The sequence below is a fragment of the Stegostoma tigrinum genome, chromosome 10 (genome assembly GCF_030684315.1).
Source record: "Stegostoma tigrinum isolate sSteTig4 chromosome 10, sSteTig4.hap1, whole genome shotgun sequence".
In the NCBI taxonomy this organism is placed as follows: domain Eukaryota; kingdom Metazoa; phylum Chordata; class Chondrichthyes; order Orectolobiformes; family Stegostomatidae; genus Stegostoma; species Stegostoma tigrinum.
The window spans coordinates 65,337,514-65,363,352 of record NC_081363.1 but is presented as its reverse complement, the minus strand read 5'-3'; positions in this window follow the sequence as shown (position 1 = coordinate 65,363,352).

The window sequence follows — 25,839 nt, the reverse complement described above, 5'->3', positions numbered from 1 at the left end:
TCACTTATAATCATGTAGCCTCTTAGACAGAGACATTGCTGTTTTACTTATGCTTTCCCTCATCCTGACACTGCTGAAGTTGTTATTAAGTATTGAGGAACTTGCTTTGCACTTATCAGAAATTATTTTGAAGAATGGAATCCACTTCTGTTTTAAGATGTTCAGTATTGGTCACAAAAGTTTCCTTAATATTGTAGATCAAATATGAATGACATTTTCTTACTTTTTCTCAAATACATTCTTTAAATTTAACTTCAAAATAATACCTGCTACACAATATAATTTCTTCACTGCGGTGTACATAATTTTGCTCCACTTGAGTGTGATTGTTAATTTGTGTGATGTTTGGGGTGTAGCTTGAAACAACCTAAAGTCATTTCACAAAGGACCATTATGACCAGGCTATATGGAGGACTGTCATCTCATCGTTTGGGAATAGATTAAAACACAGGTCCCATAGGTAGAGAACAGTTTGCTAACACGCTAAAGCAAGCAATCCCCAAGGTACAAAAAGTTAGATCTACCAGATGTCCATGGCTCTGCGTGCATAATGGCCTTACTTTCACTTCACCACAATTTGCCCCAAATACTGCTGAATTCTATTTCTGCGCTGAAGTCTTCTGCCAGTATGTTAGCTTCTCTGAGTGTATTCTTCATACCAAAGTGAACAGCAAAAAAATGACTAAAGTGTAAATTTGGTCAGTTTTTATCGATAGTAAAGTGGGTGTATAGTGCACCCAAGTGGCTCATGCTCTTGCACTCTCAACTCGAGTTTTTCTGAGGTGGAGGGAGATAACTGAATGATTAAAATGTAAACAGAAAACACTGCAGGGAAGAGTTAAAATCCAAACTAATCCCTACTATACTTTGCTTTAGTAGTGTGAAGAATCTGATCACAGGGTGAAACCATGACCTAATGTAACTGCCGTACACCCTCCCCTGTGTGTTATCAGCAACTTTCTGCCACTGGGACCTCAAAAGCAGGTAACCAGTGCGGGTGATCAAGGCTAAAAAAAAGTCACATTTTTGCTGCTGAGATCATTTTAATTGTTATGTTAAGGTTTAACAAACTATTTGATTACAATCTGAGCTTCTGTAATCTGAGTTTTGCAACTACAATACATAATAAATTTAACACAACACACTTTTCCTTTCTACCAATGAGCAAGTAAATTATTTCCTTTTAGGCTACTGAGTCAGATAATTGAATGTTCGGGAATTCTTCTACAATGTGATTATAATACTTACATTTTCAACAGCTACATGGAAAAGACAATCACAATTTTACAGGTCAAGGTTTACAATTCATATTGATTAGCAAGATGGCAATGTATTTCAAAATATTTCTGCACAAGAAAATGAGAAATAACTAAAATTATTCACATTACAAATTATTTTGAACTGGCAGCTTAAGATTATAAAATTATTTTCTTTCTTAAGGGGATCAACTCCATCTCCATCTTTGTTAAGAATTCAGCCTTGAAATATGCTTGTATTTACTGCTGTAAAACATAACACTGGTGTGTTTTTTTTTAACAATGAGTAATGACTAAAGTTACCAGCAAAATATTGACACTAGCTGGAAACTAAAGTTGTATTCTATGCCAGATATTTTCATTTGGCAAATATGATTCATATTCTACACATGTTGCTTGCTTGTAGCTAAAATCATTCAAGAGAAAAGGAGTCAAATGAAAGACAATACTTTGTCCTTTATGCTATTATCCATTTTCATCATTCGTCACTACTTGAGAATACATGAACATTTTAAAAATGAGAAGTTACGTGCAATCTCTGTGAATTATAAAGTGATAATTCTTATAATCCGAGAATTATCAATAAGAAGGATAAAATAGTTGTGCATAAATAACAGAAAACTGCTTGGTCAAGAACTTACTAAAATACAGATTAAGTAACCGTAATAAGTATGATACCCAAGACATTTTCACATTTGTGCACTATTTATAATGTTATGCTGTCATGCCAAAATAAAGGCAAATTCTATTCATAGTAACAATTAATAATTTTCTCTAAGATCTCATTTTCAGTGGAGAAAAACCCTTTGTTCTGGTTCTGTACTGCTGCCTGAGGCAGTAGGTTCATGACGTCTTACTGCCCCCTAGTGATACCTTTTCATTACAGACTGCTCCCATCATCAACACTAATCAGTGAAAACTGCTTCGGTAAAGTTGTAAAAATAGATTGTCAATTGTTATAAAAAGATCCTACCATATAACATTCACTTTAAAAAGCACAGCAATATGCCTGTTCTATCTAGCAGATGTTATAATTACATACCGGCAATTTCCCATTGCAGGACCATTTACTTATTTTGCCCCGTTTAGTTTTGCATTAGCAAGATCGAATTATACTCTGCATTTGTTCAGTTTGATAATTTTTTACTTTTGGACTTGGATGTAGAAACTGTCCTGAAAGAGGAACTCAATGTCATTTATGTTCTTTCCAAAAATATGTTCTCTTTTTGTGTCCTCATGCAAAATTATACATAACACACCCACGTAAAATATTCCTATTTGTCAAGTCAGATTGACACTTAATGGGTAGCTTCATCTTAAACGGACAACTAACAAAGGGCTTGGACTGGAATTTGTTTGGTCAAGCCAAATCTGGTTTGATTTAGTCAAAGACTTATATCAAAAATTATGTTGCAAGTGATATTTATAAATTTGTCAGTGCACGGAAATTAGGTCTTCTCAAAGAAATTCTAGCAAACTCCCCAAATTGTCTCACTTATGTAAAATGTTAAAGGATCCAAAACCAATCTGATAGTAGTGAAAACAAGAAGAAACATCATGGAAAATGAAAGTTGGCCACGTTGCCTGCTTACAATCACCAATCAGTGATTCTTAGAGTGAACTGCACAAGTGAGACATCAGGTGAGGTCAGAACTAATATCTCCTGCAGTGTGCCAAAAGTCTGGGCTCAAACATGAATAGCCACCTGGATGGGGTATTGGCAGTCAGCGTAAAATGGGCACAGAATATGTAATAACTATTACAGTTTTTTTCTTTACCCATGTGATTTGCTTAAGATTTATACTGATGCTTCATGAATCTGTTTCTTTTCATCTGAGGATGCACATTTCATCTTCTTGGCTTGACAGCTTGCAGCAAGAATTTCATCCATGCCTTTTGCATACACAAAAAGCTTACCGTCAAACTATCAGATTCAAGCTACCAACCAAACAAAAAATCACTAGTTGTTTGTGATGGTTGCTTCCAGAGCAGGAAGTGATGGATAAACCACCCACAGAATGACTCTGAAGAAAAGGGAAACGCCCCTTGGGAACAGATATTCAGATGAGCAATGTACAATTTCTGACACGCGCAGGCTTGGTCAGCTGGACACCTACAAACAAAATGAATAGATTTACAGCAGAGCCCTGCCATTTGCAATAGCTGGGGTTGGGCAAAAAAACATTCATCACTAAAATTTGCATGAGACATGGCAACCAGCCCATTTGCTATATAATGTACAATATTGCTTTGTAACAATTTAAATGCCTGCCAGGACATGGCTGGAAACTTCACAGAATCCCATAATTGTTACAGGGCCCACGGAGGCCATTCAGTCCATTGAGGGTGTGTTAGCTTTTCAAACAAGCATCATTACCTAGTACCAAACTTCTACTTTACCCCATTTTGCTATTGTCTTCTGAATAATTTTTTCTAGAAGCTTCCCCACCACTAAAGTTAAACTAACTGGTGTGTAATTGCTGAGCTTATCCTTACAAGCTTTCTTGAACAAGGCGATAAGGGTTGCAGTCTTCTGGCACATCCCCCCAAGTCCAGGGAAGACTGGAAGGTTATGGGAAATGCTCCCTCCATTTTTACCCTCGCTTCCTGCAAAATTCTTGCATGCATCCTATCTGCATATCTTATGCAAACTTATTCATGAAGGATACCTATATGCAGCCTCATCCATGGAAATGAAATTCAAAATTGACGCTTAAGTCAGGTTCTTTGATACAGTACAGCGAAAATGAATGAGTATAAGTTACTCACCTAATAAACACTATTGTGACTGTTAATTTCATATTTCCCAGAAACTGGGTACCAGTAGAAAATGTTACAATTGTAAATGATATTCATGAGACTGCATCTTTTGAGACAGGGATAAATATCTTAAAGCTGACCTCTTTCTTCTTCTTCAGTTTTATCCCCTTGTCTCTGCTTTTCCCGAAAATGGTGGCAAGCTCCTCCTACCTTGCCCAAGTGACCATCCTCGATATGCAAATGAAATGATTATGGGATTTTAATCCATAAAGCTGATCATTTCCAAGCCTAAATTGTTTTCACCTTGTCTCCACACAAATTGCATTTCATAGCAGGAGGTTCTGGGAACCAAACTGGATCAAAAACTTTTGACAGATGTTTTCCTTGTATGGAGCCTGAGGCATTGAGAGCAATTGTTTAGTTCCCAGTTACTGTCCCAGTTCAGAAATGAAACAAAGAGTTTGCATTTATATAGTGTCTTGTGCACCCCCAGGATATCCCAAAATACTTCACAGCCAACAAATCATTTCAAAAGTTGCAGGCAAATAAAGTAGTAAATTTGTACATTGTAAATTTCTAAAGACAGGAAAAAAAAGAGAACTTGTATTTATACATAATGCGTTTTCATGGCCCAAGGACATCACATCTAATTAAGTACTTTTGAAGTGGAGTCTATATTTCCAGTTCAGAAACCACAGCAAACAGTTAACACGCAGCAAGAATCCCACAAACATCCACAAAATAATCTGCTGGTGTTGGCAGAAGCATAAATCTTGGCTAGGAAATTCTGAGAACTCCTTTGCAGTTCTTCAAATAATATACCTCTGATAGGGCAATGCTTTTTTTCTATTTAGTCAGCATTGTGGTTACTTTGAATAATCCAGCATTCCCTCAGTACTGCATGCATTTATCACCCAAAATCAAATTGGTACAGCGGGACTTGAATCTTTTTCATTTCCTTGTACTTAAATTAGTTATCTGTTATTTTAGAAGCTGAATGTACACTGTAAGGAATTCACCAAAACAGCTGAACTATGAAAGCAATGACAATATTCTGCCTTAGAGTTGTTTGTTTAATGCCAGATTGTCTGTGCCAAAAATAAACAATGAGTGGAATTTAGTGTGGGCAGTGGAGGATCCAACTTCTGCAACTAAAACTAATGGCACCACTGCGTGCCCCCGCCCCCTGCCCCCGACCCACCACCCCCTGCTCCCCCTACTCCCACCAACCCACTGACCCCAGAGACAGCTGCTCCAAGGGAACAAAGTTTTTTGGCACCATGGCCACTGGCACCAGAAATTTCAGCTCCTTTAGGCAAATATTCTGTCCTAGATAGCTAAGTGTGAAGCTGGATGAACACAGCAGGCCAAGCAGCATCTCAGGAGCACAAAAGCTGACGTTTCGGGCCTAGACCCTTCATCGGAGACCTCGCCTTGATGAAGAGACCTTCATCCCCCTCTCTGATGAAGGGTCTAGGCCCGAAACATCAACTTTTGTGCTCCTAAGATGCTGCTGGGCCTACTGTGTTTATCCAGCTTCACACTTTGTTATCTTGGATTCTCCAGCATCTGCAGTTCCCATTATCACTGTCCCAGATAGCTGTCAGGTCATTGGAGGCCAGCAGCCCTTTCATATCAGCGGCACCATCAGGAGTTGTGTTCACTGGGGCCTACAAATAAGGATTGCTGGTGGATTCTGTGCAGTCAGATGAGAGGGATGGGATGACGGTCCTCGGGCAGGGGTGGCCATTTGAATTGGTGGAAGGGGATTGATAGAGAGTGCACGCAGGAGATTTCTGAGAGGTGTAGATGGCTTGAGCATGAGGGGCAGCCCCCAATCCCTGGAAATCCCTCATCTTCCGCCAGTAAAATTATATTAGCGATGGTTTGAGATGTTGCAATGTCAACTTTCCGGTGGGCAGGAATGCCACCCTAAGATTTCTCATCCCTAACTTAACTAGAGAGGCACTGGATGCTCTACTTCACACTCTCCCACCTGATCACCTCTAAGGGCTGCATTCAATTCTGCTGATAAGTTTTAATTGGAGCTCCATGGTGTGTGTTACAGCTGTCAAGTATACTAAGACAAAATAGTTAGTAAAATATATAACATCCCTTGCAGACAATTAAATTTGTATCCACGCTATTAAACTGTGGTTGCATTCTTGGCAAATTGATTTGGGCTGAAGCTGACTGAATAGATCAACTATTCAAACTATTTGGAGCTTTCATTCTACCCTGCCTGGATAATGAGTTGTATTGAACTGTTTTAGTTTCTGTGCTTTTACTTTGCCTACCCCAACAATAAGTTAATACACAAATTGATTTTGCAGCAGCTAATGTCTGGTGAAGCACATCACCTGAATGCAACATCTTTGAATATTTTTAAATTATCTTTTTATAAACAAATAATCACACTTTGTAGTGGATACCCAATACCTACTTTGAGAACCCAGCTGAGTCCCGGAAAACTAAAGCATTGTGTTAACAAGGTGCAGAGCTGGATGAACACAACAGGCCAAACAGCAACAGAGGAGCAGGAAAGCCAACATTTCGGGCCTAGGTCCAAAAGGTCTAGCCAGGTTCATCCAGCTCTATACCTTGTTTATCTCAGATTCTCCAGCACCTGTAGTTCCTACTATCTCTAAGGCATTGCATTCATTTTCAAGAAAAACAAGCAATTTAAATGGTTCAGTATGGATACATCTTTTGGAGTGTAAGGCAATTTAGGGCAATAGAATAAGCTTTTGCATTGTAATGAATTTGTGAAACTTTTGGATAAAACATGAAAAAACACAGAGGGCATAACCTTTACTTCTAAATGACATGTTTATAACAATCCACATAAATACTGGACATTGTAGAATTCATTACTGTGGAAATAAAATTTGTACTGTTAGTCTTCACAACAGCACATTTAGAATTGGGTTAATTCAAGTTCTGTCAGTCTGTGCCATTCCCTGTACTTTAATGTGTTAATGTATGATGAAAAATTGAATAAAATACATTATAAACTCAATATTTGTCCTGGGAGGGCAGCCAAGAATGTACATTTTACAGTTCAAGTGTAACATTTAATTGACTGTAGTGAGGGCTAGATTTACTGATGGACCAGTTAGAGAGAGGAATTACAGCCACTGAGGGACAACAAATAACATTTACCATTTCAGATTAGTAAAGCGATCCAGGTCTGAGCCATGCAAGAAGAAGAAAGAAGAGTGGGTTTGCTTTGAGACTTGTTGTAGGGGCATGGGCTTCAGAGGAAATGTACACAAGCTAAGTAAAATCTTGAGGAACCAACATAGAGCTGCAGTCAAGAAAAAACAGATATGCAATAACTTTCTCAAGACATGTAATTAGTTATTACCTTTTAATGCATCTGTAAGATTAGTTAGAAGAGGAATTGAAACTGTAGGAACACATTTTTGTTACTCAGTTGTACACCCATCATCTTCTTACAAGAAAATGAGAACTGGCAGGAAAGGAGAACTGCTGTTATAAATTTCAGGATTCATCCCTTTAAACAAATATAATCCAGACAGTTTGTTTTACAAAGACAAGGCAGCAACGCTACTGCCACTGGCCAGTGTTTTGTATTAATCCCAAAGAGGATTAATCATTGGGATTGTGAAAAAAATGTATGTCTTAGGTCAAAGTGCTTGTTGCCGTTTGGGATATGCATTACATTACTGTCATTTTTTGGTTTGTGATGTTAATCAAAACTAACACCACAAACCATCAGTTACCTAATTTGTATATTATTGTCGATGTTATCATTAATTATGCGTTTGTGAGGAAAAAGAGGATTAATGAGATGTCACAGGTAATTTATACTGATCAGAGTCCCTAGGACATTAAAGAAACACTAGCCATTTGATACTTTGTGCCCAGTTTTTAGCTGTGCCAAAGATGCATCATCCAAACTTTATCACATATTTCCTTTCAATGTTGCTCAGAAAAGAGCACTTCTAAGAGAAAAGAGCTAAGTTGCATAGTTCTAAGGTTATGCAAGGAGCCAAAGCCCACTGCAAGAATGATCAGTTAAGCACAGGTTACCCAAACTATTGATATTGTTCCAGTGTTAACTTCTTTAATGCTGATTTGTCGGCCATAATTCGACTGCTAATTATAATAGTCACTTCGAGTTAAAAGGGTTAAGCTCCTCTTGTATCATGATATACCAGTCTCTGGGCATGGTTTCATTAATAAAAAGGCCACATTGTATATCATGTTCACGGCTTTACAGGATAACTGTTCAGCTCTTGGCCATCAATCTAATAATAATTAAATCTCTCCGCAGTAATGACCGAATAACACAATTGAATTATTAGCAATAAAGTTCATTTGATGAAGAAAATTTCTGTCATGTCGAAGGAGGAAGTGTGGACAAAAATTTGTGTAAAATGTGTCAGGTCATAAAGGTTGCTGCATTAAGATTTGACCCATCATGATGTCATACTGTATTAAAAAGAGAAAATACTGGAAAAACTCAGCAGGTCCAGCTGCACCAGCTGAGAGAGAAACCGAGTAAGTCGGCAGAACTTTCCCATTTTCAGCTACTATGATTTGTCAAGTGAGATTCATAGTGCCTGGTTGCCATCGGACCTCAAAGTGTCTTTTCTTGTGCAACATTCTGCTCTTCAACTCATTAATTGGGCAACTCGGCCCTTTAGCCCACTTCTTGTGGAATTGAGTGATAGGAGAGGCAGAAATGCTCACCACCGCTGAGATCTTCTGCCATTCACATCGATAGTCTCATTTTTAAAGCTTAAACATGCATTACGTCGACACCACAAGCTAAGAACTGGCCACTACCTATCATTGTCACTGAGGGAATGGTGCAAAAATGCAAATTGGCTCCCTGCTTTGTGGACTCTCACCTGGAGATTTTGATGGTTGGGGGCTGGAAAAGAGAGCCATTGATTTTCCTGCAGACTGTCAAACCAGGCACCAGACCATGCTAGCCTGAACACTGTTAGCACCTCGGGTCACTTGTGTGTCCCCCCATTATACAAAATGCACAATAAGATGGGAAGAAGGTCAATGATCTTCTGCACTCCTCAAAGTTACACTCTCAGGGCCAGTACTCACTCTAACTGAGTCACCGCTTACTCCTCCCCACCCCCACCCAACCAAGGTTTATTTATCACAGCTCTCAATGCTCACATCCTATCCACTCAGCAGCTCCTTCACACCTGATGGACTGCAATAGTTTAAGAAGGTGGCTTACCACCTCAAAAGACAATGAATGTTGAGAATTAACACAGGCCCAGCCTGTGATGCTCACATACCATGAATGAATAAAAAGATTCTCAAGCTACTACCAATCCTGCTAAATTGGCCATCAATTGGGCCAAAAGGGCCAAGATCTGTATGAAGGGGTGAGAGTGAGATATTGGCGGACAAAAGGCTCCTCACTCCTTTTGAGGAAGAATGCCTGACTTGGCTGAAGAAGACCAGAATCCTCATGGCGATGTGGACACCGCAATGGCAAACTAACTGATTAATATGTGTTGCAAGTGGTGACACATTCTTAATGACTGTAAACTTTTATCCCTCTTATCACAACTAATTCCTTCTCTTCTCTTGTGCAGGAACTAGCTGCACTTGGTAAATCTTGGATTAGAAGTCAGCACTGGCTACCCTCAGCTTCCACGCAATATACCTTCCCACTTAGCTTTGTTTCATCCACAAATGCATTTACCAAACCACATAATCAATAATATATATTGTGAACTGCTGTGGTCCAAATGCTGATCCTTGTCGATATCCACTGGTCACAGCCTGCTAACACAAGAATCACTAATTTATTCCAACTGTTTTCTGTCTGTTAGCCAATTATGAATCTGTGTCAATACATTATCTCTTATCCCACGCACTTTAATTTCCTTCATTATGTTTGTTAGTGACATCTCCAAATAAACTGATAAGATTATAAAACATGATTTCCCATTCACAGAATACATCCATTGATATCATTTCAATAGATTCAAATATTTTTCCAATGACTGATGTGAGGCTAATAGATCTGTAGATGTCTGTTTTCTCTTTTGCTCTCTTCTTAAATAGCGAGGTGGCATTTACTACCTTCCAATTGGCAGAAATCATTCCAGAATTTTGAAAGATAATCACCAATGCATCAACTGTCTGTATTGCCACTCCTCAACACTCTGGTATGTAGACTAACTATCCTGGGGGATTTATCAGCTTTGAGCCCCATCAGTTTCTCCTGTATAATCTTTGTAGTAATGCCAATTTCCTTCAATCCTTAACTTTCCCTAGACACTTGGATCCTTGGCTCTGGCAAATTTCTTGTATCTTCCTCAATGAAAACAGATACAAGTAATCCTTTGGCTCACAGCCGTTTTTCTGTCCCCCATTAAAAATTCCTGACTCTGCTTAAAATTGACTTACATTTGTTTTGGCCATATGTTTCTTTATTACGTAATTATGAAGCTTTTAGAGTCTATTTTTATGTTTTTGCAGGATTGCATTCATATCCCTTTCTTATCAGTTTCTGCGTCCAACTTTGTTGCATTCCAAAAATGTCATTATCCTCATAATTGTTGCTGGCACTATTTCCAGCATCATTATAGGCCTTTTCTTTTAATCTTTATACCACCATAAACTTCCTGTGTCAGCTGAGGTTTGCTGATCCACTCTTGAGTTTCCACATGTTAAAGCAAGTATAGTTGCTGCGAGCCATGATATTTTTCTTTAATGACCATTCATTGCCTAAGTATAGTCACACTTTTTAATTTCCCAGTTCACCTTAGCCAATTTGTGTCTCTTGTCTTTATAATTGCCCTTATTCAAGTATAACAATCTTGCTTTGAACAAACTACTTCAGTTTTGTACACAATACAAAGTTCTGTCATACTAAGGTCACTAATCCCTAAAGCTTCTTTTGCAATGAGATTGTTAATTAGCGCTCTTTTATTGTATAATACTAGATCTAAAATAACATGTCCTCTAGTTTGCTCCTCAACATACATTTCTAGTCAACCATACTCGAGAAACTCTTCATACTCAGCTTTAGTGCTCAGTTGGTTTACCCAGGTAGAAGTCGGTCATGATAACTGTGTTGCCCATTTAAGGTGCTTCTGATCTGTACTATGCCCCACACCACAACAACTATAAATAACTCCAATCAATATCTGCTGCCCTTTCCTATTTCTTAGCTCCAGTCAAACACATTATTGTTGAGATAAGAGATCCTCCTTTACTAATATAATGATGCCAATTCGTATTATCTGTGCAACTCCACTTCCCTTTCCTTCTTGTCTGTGCTTCTTGTTTGTCCTTTCTAAATGTCATATATCCTTGAATGTTCGGTTTCCAGTCCTGGTCACCATGAAGCAATGTTTCTGCAATGGTAATTAGTTTATGCCCATGCATTTCCATATACCTTTAAATCATCTACCTTGTAGTGAATTCTGTGTGCATTCAGGTAGAGTATCCTGAACTTTGTCTTTTGACATTATCCTGCTTCTGAATCATACTTAATGCCTGACTTTTTTTAAAGTCTCCCTAGCATCTTTTCAATTTGCTGAGGCAACATATTGTGTTTCAATCATATTGGATTCAAAATGTTAATTCTATTTCTTTCTCCACAGATGCTGCCAGACCTGTAGAATTTTCTTGTTTTTATTTCAGATTTCTAATGTCTATGGTACTTTGCTTTTATTAGCTAAGAATTGAAAGTTGTGTGGAAGTAAGGTGAGTCTGTCTCTAATGAGATGCAAATACATTAAAATAGGGCAGCCACTGTTCTAAAGCCAGATTCTGAAGAGGCCATTTAAACTTCAGAGAAGAAATCATAAGATTCCTTCTTCATTTGCTTTATTTTTGTACATGGAATGTAAGAGTCACTGGCTGGGCCAACAATTATTGGCCGTCCCTGACTGCCCTTGAACTGAATGGCTTGGTAATCTATTTCAGAAGGTAGTTAAGAGTCAACCAGATAGCAGCCAATCAGGAAAGGATACCAGATTTCCTTCTACAATCGTGATCCAGATTGGTACTTACAATAATCAACAATGTTAATATGGTCACCATTAGACAAGTTTTATTAATTCCAGATTTTCATTGAATTGACTTCAATTTATTGAACTCGAAGTTTGGGACTCTGGATTACTAGTCCAGTGACATTAGTTCGATGCCAGGGCATCACCAACCTTCTGTATCTGATATGACATTGGTTTTTCTCACTCTAATTTACATTTGCATCTCAGTCCTCCCTCTGTCAATTTCACAATACTCCAATGTCACAAACTAAAGTGACACACAGTTGCTTTCCCTGGTTATCTCACTGTGACATTGCCAACTTGCACTTACAGCAACCTGGAACTTAAAACAATTTAAAATCATTGTTTGATTTTTTTAAATCAAATCAATGAAAAATGCCATTACTACTGAGCCACAAAGTATTATGGTTTATTTTATATACATTTCCTGTACATCATGTATAAATACTATAAAAATAGTGAACTGTATTCATTATATTATGTTGTGGAAGAAGTTCCAATATAGTTTGAAAACAGCTGAAACTGCAGAACCTAAATTAAGATTAATAAGTGTATTTGCTAATAATATTCAATAAAACTTGGCTTCGCATTTGAAACAAGCTTAGCTTTCCACACATAGCAAATTATTCATAAAGCCAAAATTATAATTAGAAAATACATTCAGGTGTCAGATTCAAATTTAGCAGCTAGATTTCCAAATACATTGCTAATTGTCAAGTTACCAATTTATTAATTATAAACAGTTTTGGTCCAGGGAGTCAATTAAAATTTTTACTCTTATTAACAATTGTCAGTGTTATGAAGTAAGAAGAAGGAATGTTTCTATGCTGAAGATATATTGGGAGTTACCACTGATCATAAACTGCGTAGGAACAGTCATGTACATATTGTGGTTGTAAGAGCAGTCCAAAGGCTTGGAACACTGTAGTGAGTAACTCACTCCCTGATTCCCAAATATTATCCGCCAAGGCACAGATCAGAAGTGTGATGGAATAAGAGCATAAGATAGAGGAACAGAAGTAGGCCATTCAGCCCATTGAGTTTAAACATTGCTGATCTTAACATTCTGAACTCCACTTTTCTGCCTTTTCATATAACCGTTGATTCATTTTCTGATTAAAATCTGCCTCAGCCTTGAAAATACTTAACAACCCAACCTCTACAGCTTGCTGCAGTTTCAATTTCCACAGATTCGCTACTTTCTGAGAGAAGGAATTCCTCCCCATCCTTTCTTAAATGGGTGACCCTTTACTCTGGCAATATGCCCTTTGGTCCTAAATTCGTCTAAAAGGTGAAACAATCTTTCACAAAGAGATGGGCTGAGAGGTGGCAGATGGAGTTCAACCTGGATAAATGCGAGGTGATGCATTTTGGAAGGTCGAATTTGAAAGCTGAGTACAGGATTAAGGATAGGATTCTTGGCAGTGTGGAGGAACAGAGGGATCTTGGTGTGCAGATACATAGATCCCTTAAAATGGCCACCCAAGTGGACAGGGTTGTTAAGAAAGCATATGGCGTTTTGGCTTTCATTAACAGGGCAATTGAGTTTAAGAGTCGTGAGATCTTGTTGCAGCTCTATAAAGCTTTGGTTAGACCGCACTTGGAATACTGCGTCCAGTTTTGGTCGACGTATTATAGGAAAGATGTGGATGCTTTGGAGAGGGTTCAGAGGAGGTTTACCAGGATGCTGCCTGGACTGGAGGGCTTATCTTATGAAGAGAGGTTGACTGAGCTTGGTCTCTTTTCATTGGAGAAAAGGAGGAGGAGAGGGAACCTAATTGAGGTATACAAGATAATGAGAGGCATAGATAGAGTTGATAGCCAGAGACTATTTCCCAGGGCAGAAATGGCTAGCACGAGGGGTCATAGTTTCAAGCTGGTTGGTAGAAAGTATAGAGGGGATGTCAGAGGCGGGTTCTTTACACAGAGAGTTGTGAGAGCATGGAATGCGTTGCCAGCAGCAGTTGTGGAAGCGAGGTCAATGGGGTCATTTAAGAGACTGCTGGGCATGCATATGGTCACAGAAATTTGAGGGTGCATACATGAGGATCAATGGTCGGCACAACATTGTGGGCTGAAGGGCCTGTTCTGTGCTGTACTGTTCTATGTTCTATGTTCTATGTTCTAAAACCATGTCAAGCCCCTTAAAATCCTATATGTTTCAACAAGGTTGCTGTTCATTCTTCTAAACTCCAATGAGCATAGGCTCAATCTACTGAAGAGAATCTTCGTAAGAAAATCATTACAAACCTGCAACCAACCTGGTGAGCTTTTGCTTGATTGTCTCCAATGCCAGCATATCATTCCTGAGATAAGAGGACCAAAGCTACTTGCAATATTCCAGCAATGGTCTAGTTAGTGCCTTTTATTCCATTCCATTCCATTTGCTTTCCTGCTGAACTTGTATTGTAGTCTCTTGTGATTCATGCAAATGGAACCCCAAATCTCTCTGTGCTGCTGCGTTCTTCAGTTTTTCTCAATTTAAATCATATTAAGCTCTATTCTTCCTCCCAAGCTGCCTATTTTCCTGCATAATATTCCATCTTCCAAATTTCTATCCACTCAATCTGTCTACAGTCCTCTGTAGGCAATATTTTTTGTGTCAACCTCATCACATGCTTTTAGACTTATTTTTCTGTCATCTGCAAACTTGGCAACAGTACATTCACTTCCTTCATCCATGAAAATATGTTGTAAATAATTGTGGCACCAGCACTGTGGCATTCAATTCTGTAGCACTCAAATAGTTTTGAGTTGCCATCCTGAAAACGCACCCCTTATTCTCGCCCTCAGTCCTTGATGAGTTAGACAATCTTCCATCCATACTAATGTATGACCCCAACACCAACTTATCTTATTAAGTAGCCTAATGTGTGACATCCGATTGAATGCCCTTTGGTATTACATTACGTCTATGATTCCCCTTTATTTATCCTGCCCGTTACCTTCTCAAAAATTCTAAGGAAACTTCCAGGCATGATTTCCCCTTCAAGAAGCGTATGCCCTCTCTGCTTAGTTATATCATATATTTCTAAATGCTCTGCAATTACATCCTTGATAATAGGTTCTAATATTTTCCTAATGTCAGATGTGAGGCTAACTCACCTATAGTTAACAATTCTTTGTTACTCTTCCTTTTTTGTATTGCGTTATGTTGGCAGTTTTCCAAACTTGAGACTTTTCTAGAATCTAGGAGCTCTTGAAAGATTTCTATTAGTGCATTCATTATCTCTGTAGTTATTTCCTTTTGTAACTCTATGACTCCATATTTGTAATAATAATAATAATAATAATAATAATAACAATAATATTAATAATATCCTATAATACAAATCATCAGGTGCAGGGGACTTGCCTTTAGCTCCGTTGTTATTGTATTTTTGAGAGAAAGAGTAAAAAAATGTTAAAGACCTAAACACAGGAGAAGTCATTACTTTTACATTAAGCACGAGAAACATTCACCAAAGAGCTGCATAATTTAAACAAAGAAAGCAAACACCTCTTTCTTTATCCCTGCTGAATTCCCTGAGGTGCTCAATTCCAGATCTATTATAGGTTGCACTGTCATCTCCTTATTTTGGTCCAAGAACAAAAAAGGAAAAGCTGTGTTATACAATGAGGATCTAATTTCAGCAGGTTCTTAAAGAAGCTACTCTTTCCATGGTATTCTTGAGAAAATCCCTGCTCAAGACCACTAACTGCAGAACTTAAACTGTAAATTTCAGTTTAATGCCACCTATAATCTACACTAAAGTCGGTTAAATTATGTTTGTACAAAATAAAGATTTAGGCTTTCTTACCCAACTAATTTACACACTCAGTTCAACTCTCTATTTGCGTAGATGATCGTAGTTCTAACAACAGTCAAGAAAGCTTGAGGCCATTTGGGACAAAGTGGTTAATTTAATTAGCACATCATCATATATCCCTTAAATATACACTCTATCTGTCATTGATGCATAGTGGACCATCTGTACCATCTAGAAGATGAACTGCAGGAACTTACCAAGAATCTTTTGACTGCACCTTTAAAATGTATGACTTCTACCAGCTAGAAGAACAAAAGTAGCTGACGCACTGGAGCACCACATCCTGCGAGTTCCCTTCCAAGCTGTGCACTATCCTGCCGTTGAAAGATGTTGCTGTTCCTTCGCAATTGCAAGATCAAAATCATGGAAATCCCTTTCCTCCAATGCAAGGACAAGCAGGCCAAGAAGACAATTCATCATCACTTTTACAGGGCAGTTTGGCCTGGACAATAAATGTTGGCTTAAATTTAAAAAAGACAAGAGGAGCAATTTTTTTACACAGTGGATGGTTCATGAGTGGAATGAATTTCCAGAGGAAGTGATAGATGCATGTACAGCTACAATGTTTAGAAAACATTTTGATATGTGCATGAATAAGAATTTTTTGGAGGGATACGGGCAAAATGTAGGCAGGTGGGACTAGTTTAGTTTGGGATTATGATCAACATGGGCTGATTAGACCTATGGGTCTGCTTTTGTGCTGTATGACTCCAAGGTTCTATAACCTAATAAAACGTAATTGTGCACAGTTGCCAGATAGAATCCATGCATATGTAATTTTCAATAATCACATATTTTTCAACAATTTCTGAATCCAACAACAAATGATACAATGCTTAAGAATTTATTTTGATTGATTTATTTTGAATTGATTGAAAATTCTTATGAATCACTTGGTCCATGCCATTATTTCTGCTGATTTCCAGTTTCTATCTTGCGAGTATAAGTAAATAACCGGGTCAGTCCTACTTCTAGATTGTCAGCAGCTTTGACAAATAAACTTGAAGTAGCATGACAAAAAATCTATTACTGTTCTGAAAGAACTCAGAATGAAATATAACCTGATGGTAGAAAAAGAAGGATTATGTTGACCTAATAAAACGTAATTGTGCTAAGTTACCAGATAGAGCCGATGTATATGTGATTTTCAATAATCATATATTTTCCAACTATTTTTGAATCCAAAAACAAATGATGCAATGCTTTAAGAATTTATTTTAGGATATAGAGACATTTTCATGGAATTGTTGAAACGAATCTACTGTGAGTCAGTTCCTGTTGTTGTTGTATTGATCTACTTAGAACGTTTTTTTTGAAAGAAAGGCTCTTATATAGCATTAAAAAAAATTTACCTTTGAATCTTAAAATATAAACTTGTTGACAATATATTTTTAGTTGGAATAATTTTATCATACTCAGGCATATTTATTGTTTCTAGAGGCAATGACAAGGCAGGAGCTGTTAGAATAAAAATGAATTTGACAGGCAAAGTCCAAAATTGGTAACATTAGTCTACACAACAGAAGGTATTAAATGACACTGAGCTCAGGTCTAGCCTTTTACAATAGGGCTGTGAATAAGTTGCACTTTTTGGTGATTGTCTATGGTTTAACCTTTGCTTGTGATCCATATGCAGTGATTCATACTTTACTGAGTAAAAAAAAATCAAGTAAATATGCTTTATATCTGAACACTGCCAATGTATATGTTGCTAGAACTACAATTTCACAAGATTTCTTTTGATCCCATTGACTTCTTTAACCCTCTCCTTTTTGGGACGATTGATTTTGGCTAATAGTTTGATTGAAAATTCTCATGAATCACTTGGTCCATGGCATTATTTATGCTGGTTTCCAGTTTCTATCTTGTGAGCATATGTAAATAAGCAGGTCAGCCCTACTTCAGATTGTCAGCAGTTTTGACAATTAAACCTGAAGTAGCATGACAAAAAATCTATTACTGTTCTGAAAGAAGTCAGAATGAAATATAACCTGATGGTAGAAAAAGAAGGATTATGTTGACGGGTCTTAAATAAAATATTGAACAAGAATGGTTTTACAATTGTTTTTGCTTTAGTTTTGATGGGATTTTTGAAATTGTTTAGATGAGGCTAATGACCTCCGTAAATGAATGTATTTCTTACAAGAAGGCTCCCCTTCTAATTTAAGTCGTTTGTAAAATGATATTGTGTAAACTTCCATTTTTTTCAGAACAGTTTCAGGAGAACATCAGCTGCTAATTATAGATCTGTTTTTACAAATATTGAGACATCAACAGGTACCACTGGATCGTAGCCAGTATTCAGAATTAATTCATTGCAACCATAGCATTCGTCTTTAGTGCAAATTTGAACTTTTGATCAACCCTTCAAAATAACAGAGTTGGTTAATAAAATTCAGTGCTCACTCATATCTGAACATTTCATTGACTGCAGATCATACTATAATTGCTTGGTTCAGTGTTTGAAAAAATGGTTTGTTTTTTATTTTTTCAAACTTTTAAAAATTTAATTAAATAATAAAATGTTTTGCTTGTGTCAAGAGCATTGAGCTTTTAACATTCAATTTTTGAAAGGTATGATGTTGACATCACGTATTGTTATGGAGGGGTTACCTAAAGATGGTTGTGATAACAATCCTTAAACAACTCAGTAAGATAGAAGTATGAAAGGTACAATTTAATTCAGCTGTGGGGGGGGGGGGGGGGGCATTACCAATTGAGCTACAAAACACGAGAGGTACTGGAAATCTAAAATACAGACAGAAAATGCTGGAAATACTCAATGGGCCAGACAACATCTGAGGGACTCAAACCAAGTTAACATTTCCGGCCTGGCATCAGAATAGAATATCAGAACAGACTTGAAACATTAACTTTGCTTGTCTTTCCTCAGACACTACCAGAACTGCTGAGTATTTTCAGCATTAGCTATAGAAAATGCCCCAAGATAGAACTAAGCAGTGGGTCAGGAGAGAAAGTGGGAACAAAATAAACAGAAAAAGAAAAGGAAATAGGTGGCAACAGAGGAGAAAAACTAATTATATTAACGCTGAGTTCAATTCATTTTGCTCAAGTTCTAATCGCACCATAATTCTGTTAAGGCAGTGATTTTCGGCACTGTGGTAACAATGAATTTAGTAATGGGGAAAATAAATGTATGGCAAATTTGGAATGAAGTCACAGTGCAATCAACAAGATGATAATTTGCAGCCATTGTGCTTGTATTTACATATAAAAGTAACATCAACCAGTAATTGAATACAGCAGTGTTAGAGCACAGGGCCATTAGAAACATGCCACTGGAGAGTTTCGAATAACCAGCATATAGGGTAGATAGTTGACTAATGTAAAATCTGAATCTTCCTACAGATACAATCAAGTTAAAATCAGTGCAGTAAAGAAGGAGCACATCTCGATAACTAGGCATGATGAGGAAACTGGAGTGTTGACTAATCACTTGCTGTAATTATGCTTTATGCTGTAGCATTCTATTTAAGGTTTTGCATAAAGCTAATGAGAATAATGCAGTATAATTTTCAACTAGGAAACAGGTGTGCGTGAAAAAAAAGCAGTTTACAGCAAAAAAATTGATTTTCTTTCCTCATGCATTAGTACTCTTCTAATTGCAGTAATTCTTCTTAATTTTTAACAGAAGTTTGGCAGTCATTTTAAATGGCATTAAAGGTTAGTTACTCTGTTGAACAGAAAGTAAAGGAAATCATGTGAAAGAAATTATATAGCGATTTGGTAATGACTTGGTCAGCTGTTCCTTATTTTGTTTCACTTTACTGCATTGGTTTATGAGACTCAGAATCTCAGAATTTTTGAAAATACTATCATTGCACTTATCACTTTACGTAGACTATATGTGTATGTATGAAATTTGGGGAACTGTAACAATGCAAAAATCATTCAGTTATAAAGAAAGTATTTAAAAGCATAGTTACTTGTCTCTGCAAAAATCTATTAACGGCTTTAAACTACTATTGAAGCTCCCTATAAAAAAAATCATGTGCCAACTGAAAGTCAATGCAATGGTTTGTTAAAGTGCCTACAACGCTGTCATCACCTCAACTGCATAAACCACAGATCTGAAATCTTTGATAAAGCCCTAAACATAATAAACAACTTCTTTTCTCCCCTTAATGTTTATCAGATGGGCAGTTAAAGTATTGTAAGATTTGATTAACTGATTATCGCTCCACTGAAAAATAAGGACTTTGAGAAAGAATTAACAGTGTGTGACTTATGATTCAGTGTCCAGAATTTCTACAATACAGAAGGTACGGACTATTTTATTTTATCTGTCATACTCCACATCTAAGCATGCTCCTTCTTATCTCACCATAAGCAGGGAAAATAGGCAGATTCAACTGAGGGAAGATAAGGTCAGAAATAAAACATGTTGAGTGGAATAATTAAATTATTCTTGTACCCTTAAGTTTATAGCTTAAAATAAAGGAAGTATCCTGTGAAAACATAAATTCAGGCAAATAATTTCATTAAAGACCATCCTGTTGATTTTTCACACTCAATATCTAGAAACATGGGCTGATAGGAGGTCTCCTCCAAAAACCCCGATAGCCCTTGTTTGCCTCAATGAGATGACTTATCTTTTATATTTAAGACAACATTTCCATCAGGGGCATGGGATATAGTGAAATACTGCATGCATAACTGGTGCAGATAAGGAGTCTGAAGAATGACAAATGTGAGTAATGATGAAGCGCATACCAGAGATTGCTACTGTCAATCATAATTATCGCTCAAGGTTGCAAAGCTGAACGTTTGTCAGTTATACTGCTTATCATGTGTGTGGCTATTTCTGTGTGTTACCACAATACCCATGTCTCCACATGTGCTGAGGATAATAATGTGGGAGAACATTTTGGATGTTATAGCTGCACAATACTTGGACAGATGGAGTTCTTCCAATGAGCCATTGGAAAAGAGTGGCATTTCTGGAGTTGCGAAGTTTAGCACATTTACAAAGATACAAAAGAAGTGACATTTTTGTCAGAGTTAGGTTAGTGTCTCTCTATAACGTTGACAAATAGGTGACACAATTAAATAATTTCATTTTCAGTATTGTTTTAAAATTTTAAAAATGTTGTGACAGTTCAAGCAGTTTTGATTGTCTCCTAATATTAGTGGTCGAAGCAGAAATCTCATGTCAAAAACATTTATTGGAAGTCTTCCTGTTTATATTTTAAGTATTTTGGCAGGCTGTATGATACAAAAATATTGAAAACACATGCTGTCCCAAATAGACACATGCATTCAGAGCGTGTTGTTGTTCAGCATGATCTGATTAAAATCTTATGATGGAGCTTTTGAACCTGCCATACTTACACAATACTGCGAATAACAGTATAATGGATGAGACAGATGGTCTCTGTGCTGAGTAACACCTGTGTATATAAAGTGTTAAGAGTCAAAAAATCATCATGATTTCAAAGAAAGCAAGAATGCAAACAAAGCTGGTTAAAGTAAATCAACCAGGACCCTCACATTCACAGGTGATGACAAACAGCAGCTGCTGACAATTTGCAGAAGGTTGCATCGAATGTGCATTGCTTTAAAATTCTCATGTTAGTTAAGATCAGTTTCCTCTTCCCAGCTAACTAAACTTTTAATTCTAATGTTATACCTTGGTGTCACGGACTATAACAGTCTGTTTACACAGGCAACTTGAAATTAACATTGATATACAAATGGTATTTTGTTAACTATCTGGGTCATGGTGAATGCATGAGGGGGAATACGTTTTATGTTTTTTTTCTCCTGTTCTTACGCTTCACACATTTCTTTCGCTTCATCCCAGTAAGAAAATTGTCCTATCCAGTTTCTGGGTATCTCCATACCCAGATGTGTGTAATGACAACCCTCAGTTGGCTGGTTCAAAACTGAACTACAATATTACTATTGTACAGTTTTCCTATTCCAAGTAAATTGCTCATATTGGCAAAAAACACTCTCTAGAGGAAATTAAAGTGCAAGTGTCAGCAGAAAATGTAATTCAAGCTCAGACTTTCTTGCTGCACCATGAAGCTAAGTGTAGATACTGGCCTTATTACAATCTGATATTATTACAATCTCAGCCAGTCTAAAAGAATGTTGGGGCATATATTTTTCCAGTTTAGAGAAGGACCAAAACCAGTGTTAGCTTTAGATCAATGATCAAAATAACAAACCAAGACATAGAAAACTAAAAGTCGTCTTGAATTGAAGGGCTTTTTTTTCAATTTATTACTTGATTAAATGATGGAGTTACATGTATTCATCTTTTCAATTTAAATTTCATTCCAATGTTTGAGTTTTGCAAAGATGTTGTCACAGTTTTTTTTTTCAAGTTAATTTATTGCTACTATTATATGAAATTCCACAATTTGGTTTAATTAAAACATCTGCATTGGGGGCATCTGGATTATACCACTTTAACGTCATGTGTCAAATCTACAGCAAATAAAACACTAATGTTGAGAGCCTGCATTAATCTGAAATGGATTAAAAAATGGAAAAATCTAAACTCATATGGATCTATCCAACCATCTCCATCCAGAAAGCATTAAAACTGATTAATCTAGCTAAGGGATCAGGGTGTCTTACTGGTGTTATAATAACAGTTGCAATGATTCAGCTCTACCCAGTGGCTTTTAGTTTATTGGCACAGATACTTCAATAAGTAAACCAGCAAATAACAATAGTCAGCAAGTATAAAGTGTCAATTGGCTAAGATATGTAGCAGGTGAAGCAAAAACTTGCACAATTAGTGATCAGGAATTTCTCTATGAACACCAAAGGGATTAAGCCTCAAAACAAATGCAGCCATTTAAGTTATTTTTGCCATTTTGATTATTATTTCCATTATTAAGTGGTAGAGGTGAGTTCTGATAGTCAGAGATCTAATTTGTGTCACTGTGGGTTAATTCTTAGTGTGCTTCTGTTTTATTATGTTTGGTTTGCATTTGTTCTTTACAATTTTCTTTTACTCTATATGTTCTTTCAACTCCATGATAGCAGATGATTAATACTATACAGCTAAAAAGACTGCTTAGAAAATGCAAGTTTTAACCTTGTCATACAGTTGTGTAGCAGTAGGGGCAGGAAGATGAATCATTGGAAAACCCGCTGTTTTGCTTGTTTTCATCTCCTCACTTGGATGTAAAGTTTACAAATCTGCAGTGGATTTGAGACAAAAGTAACGCTTCCCCTCCAGAATATGAGCCTATTCATATCATTTGTCACTATTTTCATTTGTTGGGTTATCTCCATGCAGTTGCTTTATTGTGAAACTTGATGTGAAATGAATTCCCTCCCACAACAGTCAATGCATTATTTTGAGCAATTTAATCAGATTTGCTACTGGTGATAGAATATCTGTGAAGATTGGTAATTTCAGTATATGTAAAGATTTTGTAAAATAGTCTTGTGCCTTTATTTTAAAAAATGCTTCCTTTGTCCTCATCTGTTTTCTATCCTTCATGCCCTGTGGTTTTTGTAGCTCGAAACCTTGCATGTAAGGTGTTACATGAAAAGTTACTACTGAATTTTAATGATGTGAATAGCCCACACACACAAGGCAATTATATAATTGGAATGGAGTTTGCATTTTATTTCGAGGGTATATAATGATTGGGGGAGGGATTACTGTACAAATCAAGTCTGCACTTAACTACTAATAAATCAGTATTGCCAAGAACCTCCACAAAAACAGAGGAAGGAACATTGTAAACTGAGCCTTTTGAATAATAGTGCAGAATTGTGGCAACCTGCTGCTGTCTCAAAAACTTGACTTTAGTTTGAGACATCTTAAGTAATAAGTCTTTCCTGCTTCAACCGTACATTACACATCCCGCATCCACCACTTCCAAACTATCAAGAAAAATTAAGACACTTCTTAACCTAAAGTAATAACTATAATAATCTTTAGAATGCACAAAATTATTTTAGATAATAACCTTAGAAATATTGCAAAAATTATGTTTCCAATCATATTTTATCATTGCTTTTTCCATTATAATTTACTACCTAAATTTATGAATGCATCTATATTCCTCAAATATGCACAGTTATCATTCAATTCTTTCTTGTATCCTTTATCAATAAATGGTTAAAAATGTGTTCTCACCAGCATGAAGGCATGCAACCTGTCGCTTCTGACCTCCAATATCTCATTGATTGATTTTGCCCATATCTAACTTTGCGATGTCCTCCACCAATTTGTCTTTAAGTGTATCCCTCTCCTATGCTCATTTATCCTGCCACCACTCCAACATTGGAAATGCATCTCCAGCCACGAAATACCCACATTCTGAAATTATATCCTTGCTCTCAAAAGACCCTTGTTTTTGATTTGAAGTTTCCAAACTCCTCCATTCCTTTCTCCATCCTGTTCAGTGCCCATTTATCAACTGCACCACAGGATTATAACATCTGTGCTTAGAAGGGGCAGAATTTAGATATTCAAGATGTATATTTGAAAATCATTTTTGTTCTTCCATAATGAAGGATTTTAGAAGTAGATATGTTGCCTACAGATTCTCACTCTTTGACATCCTACACAATCTATGCAGTACACTGAGCACAGCTGTAGTGCTGGTGGTATCATATTTCCAGGTGAAAATTAAAACAGTGGTGTTCCTCTATTTGGGCAGATGTAAAAGATACCAAAACACTGCATGGCAGACTATAGGTCAATATTCCAATGCTTTTCCAAGCATTTTGTCTTCAGCCAGCAACACTGAGGACTGGTTTTCTGGTCTCACATTCTTTTGCTTTTCAGAGCATTTTGCCATTTGCAAATATAATTATCTTTCCTCATGTAACAAACTGACTATAAGTCATCTATTTGTTGTGAAGCTCTTTGGTCATCTTGAGTAAGTGATTAATCACCCTGGAAGTGCAAATTAATTCTTTCAATTCTTCGTCTCATTTGGAGAATGTAGTGTTCTTAATTTGTGTCAGAATAAAGTTCATACTTATTTTGGGATTTCTGTCTGCACTGCTGAGTTTACACAGGACTTCATTGCTACTATTGATATGCATTTTTAATTGTCTAAATCTATTTTGTATGAGTGACATAAAAATAGGTAGAAAACTACATCAGCTATTGTACTGAACATTTTTATATTAATGGTGGAGTCCTCTGGTCCCTGGCCAAATGTTAAGTGGATCAAAAACGCATAAGCTGATATAGCCATAGAGCTGTAAAGCATGGAACAGACCCTTTGGTCCAACTTGTCCATGCTGACCTGATATCTAAATTAATCTAGTTTCATTTACCAACATGTGGCCCATATCCCTCTAAACACCTCCTACATATATACCTATCCAGATGCCATTTAAATGTTGTAATTGCACCAGTCTCCTCTGGCAGCTCATTCTATACACATTCCACCCTCTTCATGGAAAAGTTGTCCCTTAGGTCCCTTTTAAATCTTTCCCCTCTCACTCTAAACCCATGCCTTCTAGTTTTGGACTTCCAACCCCAGGGAAAAGACCTTGTCTATTCACCCTATCCATGCCTCTCATGATTTTATAAACCTCTATAAGGTTAGCTCCTCAGCCTCTGATGATCAGCGGAAAATAGCCCCAAACTCGTCAGCCTCTCCCTATAGCTCAAACCCTCTAACCCTGGCAACATCCTTGTAATCTTTTCTGATCCATCTAAAGTTTCAAACATCCTTCCTATAGCAGGGAGACCAGAATTGCATGCAGTATTCCAAAAGTGGCCTCACCAATATCCTGTACAGCAACAACATGGTCTTCAAACTGCTACACTCAATGCGTTGACCAATAAAAGCAAGCATACCAAATGCCTTCTTCATTATCCTGTCTACCTGCAAGTCCATTTCCAAGGAACTATGAACTTGCACTCAAAAGTCGCTTTGCTCAGCAACACTCCCTAGAACTTTACCATTAAGTGTATAAGTCCTACCCTGATTTTCTTTTCCAAAATGCAACATCTCACATTTATCTAAATTA